This window comes from Muscardinus avellanarius (genome assembly GCF_963383645.1).
Source record: "Muscardinus avellanarius genome assembly, chromosome: 4".
Classification (NCBI taxonomy): domain Eukaryota; kingdom Metazoa; phylum Chordata; class Mammalia; order Rodentia; family Gliridae; genus Muscardinus; species Muscardinus avellanarius.
The window spans coordinates 44,399,052-44,409,639 of record NC_137789.1 but is presented as its reverse complement, the minus strand read 5'-3'; positions in this window follow the sequence as shown (position 1 = coordinate 44,409,639).

Sequence of the window (10,588 nt, the reverse complement as noted above, 5' to 3'; positions counted from 1 at the left end):
CCATCTGTTCACAAATGACTTAGATATCAGTGTAAGGTCCGGAGAGGACACTCCAAAAGGAGAGCTGCATGTTTTGTAGCAAAAATGTCAACCTTCCCGTAGTCGGCAGGATTCGAACCTGCGCGGGGAGACCCCAATGGATTTCTAGTCCATCGCCTTAACCACTCGGCCACGACTACTGCTGATGTTAATTTTAGCAGGGAGATTCTATGTAGACTCTGAGCACAAGCGTAAGCGCAATAGGCCCATTTGGAACTGTAGAAAAACATTGCTACGATGTTTAGTATGATTAAGAGCATATTCGAGTATTATGGTTCGAATAATTTTGGCTGTTTGTAGGACTTAGAACGTATCCCGTCCATTTCTTTCTAGTCCATCAGAAATACAGAGTTCTAGTTTGTGTGTGTGCGCGCGCGTGTGTGTATGTGTGTGTGTGTGAGAGAGAGAGAGAGAGAGAGAGAGAGGAGAAGAAGAAGAAGAAGAAGAAGAAGAGGAGGAGGAGGAGGAGGAGGAGGAGGAGGAGGAGGAGGAGGAGGAGGAGGAGGAGGAGAGAAACAGACACTAGACTACTCCACACCACCTGTTTGCAAAGTGATGGAGCCATTTCTGGCGTCTCAGCCGGCTCTGCTCTGCTGGGGCTCCACCCCCCTCCTATCTCTTTGATAAACAGCTCCCAGTTCTTTTTACCTACTAGGAATTAAAAGGCTTTCATCTATTTAAATGTACCATGCACGTTAAGACTGTCCTACCGTGCCACATAAACACTACTTTGAAAAAGTGTAAAGCACGACTCGAATATAAGCTACAGTATTGTCATGAATGGTAATCCTCTAAGTACTCTAAAGGGTCCAACCTGTGCTTTGAGTAGTATTACCTAAAGTGGGATTATCAAAGAGGTTGGCACCCTTGGAAACTCCGGAGGGAGTTTGATCCAGATGTTTATTAGTTTACATTAGTTGTTTGTTCAAAATATCTTCCATGTCCCCGAAGAGCAAAATGCAGTGGTAATGCTAGAGTGGATGGTATCTACTCATTAGAACCCAACTTTGTACTTTGATGAATTTTGGGAGAAATCACCAAATGTAACCATTATTAAAATTATATTATGTAAGCATATAATTAAATTACATGAAAAGCAACGATAGCTGGGTGTGGTGATGCCTGTAATCTCAGTACTTGGGAGGCTGAGACAGGAGGGTGGCAGATTTGAAGACAGCCTCAGCAATTTAGTGAGGCTCTCAGCAACCAACCTAGTGAGACCCTGTAGCCAAGGAAGAAAAAAAAAAATCAGAGAGTGTAGCTTGTACGTAGAATGCCTCTGGGTTCAATCCCTAGTCTCTCTCACACTCAACAAACAAACAATGATAACCAGGCTTGGTGGTGCACATCTGTAATCCCAGGGAGGCTAAAAAAGGCGAACCTAGTTCCAAGCTAATCTCAGCAATTTAGGCTCTCAGCAATACGCAAGACCCTGTTTCTAAATAAAAAATAAAATAGGGCAAATAGGGCTTTGGGTATAGCCTGGAGGTAGAAGGACCCTGGGTTCCATTCCCAGTAACACACACACACACACACACACACACACACAACTACCACCACGAACAACAAAAATGATAAAATTCAAAATTCACTGTTCTAGGTATTTTACTCCATTTTACTATTAAATGGTACTTATTAATTAAAATCAGTTAATAATACCATTTACTAGTAAACGGTATTACTATGTTGTTGAGGTTATCTATATCTATTGTATCTGAAATTCTATACAATGGTTGCTATTGTGCATCTCTTCTTACCTTCCTATTCAGTGGTGCTGCTTTTGAAGCCTGTTATCGGCCATGGTGGGTGTATGCACACTAGGGAAATTGAAAATGTCACAAGGCATGGCTTTTTTCTCTAAGAGCAAGTTGTCAAAACATTAGCACACCACTGATACTGCTATTGGACCAATTTTGAATATTCCCAGGAAGGCAACAGTTTCCTTTCCCGTGGGGCAGCTCTGGCTATTCTTCCTGTAGATTGTTCAGCTGTTAGAATCTTGGCTTATTGTATGATTTCCCGCCCATCAATTTTTTAAACTCCCCAACAAGTTGCCTTGCCATGTGATTGATTGTACCTGAAACTGGCCTCCAGCAGAAAGATGGGTAAAAACCACTTGAGAATGCTTCTCTTGCAGCTTGGTTCTAGAGGAAGGAAGGCATAGTTGCCATCCAGGTTGATAGGCTTCCATTAATAATTAAATTTTTTAGCAAAAATCTGAGGTACTATGGACCAATAGTTGAAAGAATCTTGTAGAGGGTAGATTTGTAGTGAGAGCCTATGAAAAGACAAGAGGAAATGTTTCTGGTTTTGTGTGACTATTAGAAAAAATTTGGAGCTTGCTCTTTCCTCTGTTTATTTTAATAAAAAATCATATGTAGATTATCCAGAGTTTGATATTTTGAGAATTTCATTTATGGCTCTTTCCTTTTTCCACTGGACCTTCTGACTTTAGTCACACTGTCTTTCTGGCTTGCTTCTGAAAGAGAAATGTCAAGGTCAGTATCTATTACGAGAAATGCTACATATCACATAAGTGTAACACATGTGTGTATGGCTATGTGATAAACTGTAAAATGATAGTACACTATTAAAATCTCCAGATGTCAGGAGTGATACCAGGGTATGCTCTGTGGATTCCAAACAATGGAGGCAGATGTCCAAGATGAAGGCAGACATGGCTTTAGAACATTTTACATGCATGCAAATCATACTAAAGATAATTTTAAAAATGTTTTATATTTCATTATTTTTTCTCCAAAGTGAGTAGTCATCTTTCTTAATTTTAAAATTATTAGTGTGTTCAGACAGTTTGTGAATCTTTGTTCTCTAAATCTTTCCCAGTGTTGAAAAGTATGTTGAACATCAGGTGTCTCATAAAAGGGAACACACAAGTGCCATCATTAAACACAGCAAAAGGGGCATGCCATGTATTATTATATGTACTTAGTATTCCAGGGAAGTAATTTAGGGAAACGTGTTTAAATTATGAGAACAAAGCCCCGTGAGCTTTTCTAAGTTACCGAAGAATGCCCTGAGCTGTGTTCTTACAAATGCATTAGAGATGGTGATACAGCTGGTTCTGTTGGACCCCGCAGCTCTAGGCCAATTCCTTTGGTTACAAGGTGTTTTATAATCCTCCTGGGCATTCACATAATGAATTGCAAGGCCTCTTTGAATTCCCATGTACTTAGGTTTAATTTCCCTGGCCTTGCCGTTCTCCCTACACATCACAGGCCTGCTAAATAAATACCCACTGCCGGGCAGTGACATTGGTGTGTGGCAGGCCTCCTCTTGGAACATCTGTAAGGCTCCATGTAGCTGATGCTGTGGGAGAAATGGAATAGCATTATGTAGCACGAGTTGTTTTAAATAGTCCCTGAATTAGGCCTCAAAGTCATGTAGGTAAATTCAGTCCAGAACACGCAGAATCTTTATTGGAATTTGTACATTCTTCTCTCACAGCTGTGGAGAGTTTAGACTAATCACAACTCTCACTGGGATACTATCATCTTGGTAATTTGAAAAAGGATCAGGAGCCTGCAGGCTTGGAACATCTTGAGAAAACTCTGGCTCTGAAATACATCATCACATGTGGGGGACACCATTTGCGGCATCATCGCAGAGAGCCTAAGAATGCTGAAATCAAGCATTTCTCTGGCCTGCTTTCAAATGGCTTGGGAAATCTGAGAACTTTTTTCTTTTTCTTTCTTTTTCTCTTTTTTTTTTGTTAGCTGCAAAACAGATTCTTTACTCTTCCATCAGCCCCATTGCTGTCAATGTGTCCAATGTTAGGTGCCAGAAATGAGCCTACTTTCTTAATGATAACAATGCCAAGGTTAACACAGTCACCAGGGGCTCTCCCAAGAATCTGTTTGGGTATATTTCGATCCACAGACACCTTCTGAAGGTGTGCACTGCCTTAGTCTTTCTAATCTCAGTACATTTCTCTTCAGTAACTGAGAGAAAACTTGTCACTTTTTGCCAGATCTTTTCTTGCTTTGGGGCTCCTCAGACACCATTTTTCATTGACCCTGTGCATTCATAATGGTAGGGCTATGTTCAAAGTTGGTATTTGGGAAGCAGCTTCTGACAGTCTGGAGGCCTAGTGAACCATACTCATTTGTTTGAAAGGCCAGATTTCACAGATGTGCTAAAAGAGTGCAATATAATTTTTGACCTCACCCAAATGGGTATTATATCACCGTCCACATAGCAACCAACAAACAGATCAGCTTGAAGAAGCAAGTACTAATATATGTGGCTCGAACTGTCAATCCTCTGAGGAGTCAAGAGTCCAGCCTCTTCCTGAGGCTTTTGCATTAAAATGTCCCTTTCAATTTTACATTGGTTTCACGAGCACAACTCCTTCCCTCCTCTGTATTTTTTTTTTTTTGACTTTTGGTAAATATCTTTTTATTTTATTTTTATGTGCTTTTATTGGTGCATTATCGTCTTACATCATAATGTAAATCATGTTGGCAATGATATACATGCACACAGCACTTGGTGGGCCTCTGCCTTCCCCTTCCCAATACAGAGTACTGAGAATGACATTGGTATATTCACATATATGCACAGAATCATGGTAGTATTTCCATTAATGAACTTCAGTCTTTCTCCTCCCCTTCCTTAAGACCTCCGCCCTGAGGTTTCTCCTCTATTTGGAGCCCCTCTTGTATCCCAATGACTCCCTAGCTTGTGCATATTAAAGAAAACTAATGACTCTTCCCTTTCTGTGATTGGCTCGTCTCCCTCAACATAATGTTCTCCAGGTCCTTCCATTTTCTCGCAAATGATATCCTCTTCATTTCATATTGGTTTTTGCTTTATGATTACTAACCTTTAGAAACTTAAAACTTATTCAAGGAAAAGAAAATGTTGGGGAAATACAGGAGGGCTGCAGGAATTTTAGCTGGGAATTATAATAAAAGCAAAGTGAGCTGGGCGTGGTGGCGCATGCTTGTAATCCCCGCGCTTGGGAGGTGGAGACAGGAGGATCACGCAGGTTCGAAGCCAGCCTTGCTGGCTTAAGAGATCCTGTTTCCAAATAAAAATATAAAATAGGTCTGGGAGTGTAGCCTCGGAGGTAGAAGGGTTTCCAGGAACCCCAGTACCACCAAAAAAAAAAAAAAGAAGCAAAGTGAGAACAAAACTGGTGGAGGTGACTGGGCTCACAGGCCTGGGCTTAGGCTTAGTGCCTGTCAGTCTCCCATTTCCCTCCCTTGGCTGTATTACCCTCAGAGAGGGGCTCCGCGCCTGTTTGCTCTATTCCTCATTCGCCCTTTCACTTGTCAGACAATCTTTTGGCTTTAACAAAGGTACCTGTTGGTATCTACCTTACAATGAACTGCCCAAAGAATATTTCAGGGCGTGGAAGGACTTAAGTATTTATTGTATAAAAATGTTTCATTTTACAAATGAGGTAATAAAGGCCAGAGAGTTGAAATAACTTAGAAATTCTTTATTTTGTTCAGAGATTTTCATGGCAGCATGCAATGGATTATCTTTTTTCATTTTCATGCTGGTTGTTCTGGATAAGAGTATTTCTAGTGCCCATAAGATTGATCACATAAATTCAATGCCACATTGCTATATTTTGGAATCCTTTCATGCCCGGATTAACATACTGATAGAAACATATTGTATCTTCTCAGTTTAATCCCATTGTCCCATGCCACTCCAATGTACCCACAGCTCTGTAGATCGGTGGCTATGTCTAGATCTCAAAGCATGTATGTGGACATGAACTTCTGAAGGACAAGAACTTTAACAGATGTCTCGTACCTGTCTAGCGCTGTTTTCTTTATGCCTCATGGCAATGGTTCTGTTGGATATAGTATTATCATGTACATAATAAAGCTTATTGTACTTTTACCATATTCTGAGCCCTTAATAGGCCATATTTAATTTATTTATTTTCTTATAGCTGAGGAAATTAGGATAGAGAGGCAAAGTTATTTTCTCAAATTGATATATTCCAGGTTTTACAATTGGGTCTAACTGTAAAACTATATTCATTTTGCCATGCCACACTATATTTTATGTGTTTTAATTAGTTATCTTTTATTATTATTTCTTCCTCTTACTTAAAAAAACTGAGGTGAGGGAGGAATTACCTTTATTTGATATTAAAATTACTTATCAGAGTTGGTGGGCCAATTTACCCAACCAGACAACTTAATTCTTAAATTCTTGTCTGTGGGGCTCTTTCTAGTTCAGTTACATAAGTGTATATAAGTTTATAATACATGTACTAGCTTTCATTATTGTACATTTATTGTAGCTCCCCACTGTGCACAGAATCTGTCAGTACTCTCAATATTTTCCAGTAACCATTCTGTATACACAGAGAAAATGAGAAGTTAGTGTGAAGTAAAACACTAAGTTCAATCAGCCAGGAAAATCTTACTAGTCCAAATTCTAAGTAAGGAGTCACACACTGAACATATACACTGGCCTGTTACGGAAATCCAATTCGACATCTATGCTTTGGGTATAGTTAGATTAAGATTCTTAGCGCCCAAATGATTTGTCAGTTGACTTTTCTATTGATTTTAATTCTAGTTAAACTTTGATCTATATAAGAAGCATTCCAACATTTTCTATTCTATTCTTATTCCAATATTATCTATTCTGTTTTATCCTTTCATTTGGAAAAATTTCTACTAGCAACAGTATATAAGGGATTTGATTTTTCCACACCCTCATTAATGCTTTATTTTTTATTTTTAAACATTTACCTATCCTAATGGGTGTGAGGTGTTAAGGTAGGTGAGGTAGTTTTGTTTTTCCTTTCCTAATGATTAGTGATGCTGAGAACCATTTAATTTTCTTTGTTTTTTCTTATCATTATTGAGGATTGAAGCTAGGGGCATTCTATCACTGAGCCACACCCCAGTCCTTATATATATTTTTTTAATAGCCTAACTATGTTACCATGTGATGCTCTAGAACCTGTAATCTTCCTTTCTCAGAAGATTAATACCTTCCAAGTAGTGAGATTATAGACATTGTTATATTTAGATATAGAATGCTCTCTAAAGAGCTTATTTATTAATATTCAGGGTTGATATAGTTAAGTTATGAAAGTTGTAATCTCATCAGTGGATAGATAAATCCATTGCGATGGATTAATCTGGGTGGAAACTTGGAGTGGTAGGATGTGGCTGGAGGAGGTGGGTCCCTGGGGCTGCAGCCTTGGGGATTGTATATGGCTCCTCTTCCCCTCACTCTGTCTCTTTTACTTCCAGACTCCATGATGTGAGAAGGGAAGCCTTGTTCTCTCTGCCTCTCTCTGCTTCCCACCACCATGCCTTGAGAGCTGCGGTCCCCAACCTCACATGGACTGAACCTGAAACCAAGAGCAAATAAATCTTCCCTCCTTTAAGTTGTATTATAGCTGTGACAGTGCTGACTAATACAGATATGTACTATCGTACTCAGATTGCTGAACATTTTTTTTTTCCATGTGTTCATTGGCTATTCGTATGTCTGCTTTGGACACATGTCTACTCATGTCTTTTGTCCATTTTTTTGATTGGGTTGCCTTCTTGCCTCCAACGTTTCTGATGTAAAATCTGCCTATAATCTCATTTATGATCCTTTGTATGATATGTCTCTTCTCTTTTGCTGCTTTCAAGATTCTTTGTCTTTTGAATGCTGCTACTACAGTGTTAAGAGCTAAAATTGACCCAAATTAACCCTGCTTTATAATCCAAGTCCTCCTCTGGGAGTTGCCAGTCTTTAATAGGTGTCCTATTTCCAGATAGTTAAGTCAGATAGATTCTACCAATGAAATTACTGTCTAGGTGGAAAGACATATTCCTGGTGCTTCCTACTCAGCCATCTTCCCCAAATCCTCCTCATATATAATTTTTATTCCACTAGAAATAAAATAATAAAAGCAATCTTGGTCGATTGAGCCTTTCATATATATATATATATATATATATATATATATATATATATATATACTGCCAATGTGATCAACTTGTGACTGGTTTGTGTCAATAATATCAATGCTGCTAATAATTGTCATTCCTAGAACTAAGTGTGTGTGTGTGTGTGTGTGTGTGTGTGTGTGTGTGCATACATATACTAATTCTTGTATTAATACATGGTAGTGAGAAATGAATTAGTGCAAATAACAGATGGCATAGCTGTAAAATGAATCCTGATTTGAGAGTATAGGGTGGTGGTTAAGAGTCAAGATTTGGACCTAAGCCTCCTGAGTTTAAAACTCAACTCACTTACTGACTAGTTGTGCTATATAATCTCTGTGTCTCTATTTTCTCATCTGTAAAGATGGAGCCGAATGAAAGTATCTCTATTGTAGGGATTATTTTGAAGATTAAATGAGTTAATAATTGTAAAACACTTAAATAGAGCCAGTGGAACACACACTATGATTAGCTCTATTACACCTAGCTATATACCCAACAAATATAAGCGCATATGTTTTCTTTTTTTTTTCTTTTTTTGGTGGTATTGGGGATTGAACCCTGGGGCATTCAAAACATCCCCAGCCTTATTTTTTAAATTATTTTTATTTTGAAACAGGGTCTCACTAAGTTGCTGAAGTTGGCCGTGAACCTGGATATTACTGTCTCAGCCTCCCATGTACTGGGATTACAAGCATGTGGCACCACATGTTTTTCTAAAGACAAGTACTAGAATATTCATTGTGGTAGGATTTGTGATATCCCCAAACTTGAAGCTACCTGAATACTAGAAGAATGGATTAGTTGCAGTATATTTACATAACAGAATTTGAAATAGCAATGAAAAACTGTATATATAACATTTGCCTAAAGTTATATAAATATATATAAAGTTCAAATCAGAGCTGGGTGTGGTGGTGCATACTTGCAACTCTAGCGCTTGGGAGGCTGAGACAGGAGGATCACACAGGTTCAAAGCCAGCCTCAGCTACTTATGAGGCTCTCAGCAATTTAGTGAGACCTTGTTTCTAAATAAAATATAGAACAGGTCTGGGATATAGCCTGGAGGTAGAAGAGCCCCTGGGTTTCACCCCCAGTAGCACAAAAAATAATAAAGTTCAAATCAGACAAAACTAGAAAATAGGCTAATAACATCCTAGTTAGGAGAATAACTAGAAAATAGCATGAGAGTGGCTTTCAGGGGAGATATGGTGTTATAAATGTGTGTTTCTCCTTGTGGGTTCTTACCACATGGGTGTGAAACTTGTATACTTGTGATTTGTATACTTTTCTGTGTATGATATTTTTTAAAAAAACTGGGGAATATGAAGTACAAAACTGCTTAATATATATATATATATATATATATATATATATATATATATATATATTATGCTCTTTTAGAGTTGGACTAGCTTTTCATGGTCTGTGATCATGGAGACTAGAAAGCCTCTTACTCTTCAGTGCTAAAATGGTAAACAGAGATAATGATACTTTTCTTGAACTAACATTAGATGTGATTGAGAACTGGTGAGATGACATTCTAAAAAAAAATGATGCCAACCTCTTTGACATCCAGTAGTAGCATTAGAGCAGATTTTTATTATAATAGGAAAAAAAATCACTTGAGTGCATCCCTTAGTTCCAAAAATGTAAGACCAGTAGATGTCTATTACCCTGGAGGTATGTTATTTTTAAATTGTTCTTATTTATTAAAAATGTTATTTGTGAGCTGGGTGTGGTGGTGCACACTTGTAATCCCAGTACTTGGAAGACTGAGACAGGAGGATCACAGGTTCATGGTCAGCCTCAGTTGCTTAGTGAGGCCCTCTGCAACTCAGTGAGACCCTGTTTCAAAATAAAGAGTATAAAATAGGGCTGGCGGTGTAGCTTGGAAGTAGAAAGGGTCAAGTTCCTGGTACCACAATAAAAAATAATGTTATTTGTATTTGTGGTCTGGGAAAAGTGGCCCTCTCACTATAGACTTTGGTGTAGAGAACTGGTTCTGAGCAGGAGTCGGGCAGTTCAGATAAGGGGGCATGGAGCTCTCTGGAAGGAAAGGAATTCTATCCTTGATCATTCTTTTTTTGAAAGTTAATGTCATTAGACACTGATGTATTGAGATGGACTGGAGTGAAATTTTTTTCAAAAGAAAGAACTCTAAGGAGCCTAGAATAGAATTTACCACAAGCATGTCTGGCTTGGCAACCTGGATTCTATGCTGAGATTGAATTGGGACCTTGAAGCACAGAGGTATTTCTTTTATAACAATGGCCGAGGCAGGAACCTTTCATGTCTAGCCAACTGGGCACAGTCACAGTTTCGTGCTTAGGAATAACAACTGAGCAAATGTAATCACCTAAAAGTACAGGTGCAGGTATGACTGTGACCGGTAAGCAGCCAGATAAATGGCCCTTGGGTTTGGTGGGACCAGTATTTAGTCCTGGGGTAGCCACCAAAGCAATGGTGGTATTAGGGTTAACTTTCTGGTTATTTCTTTTGCCTGGCACTTGGTAGCAAAATTGACCCTTACCCTAGAATGTTGGGTCACATGGAGGCAGAGTATTGAGGAAAGCCTCAGGAAGAAATATCAGACTTATTGCTGG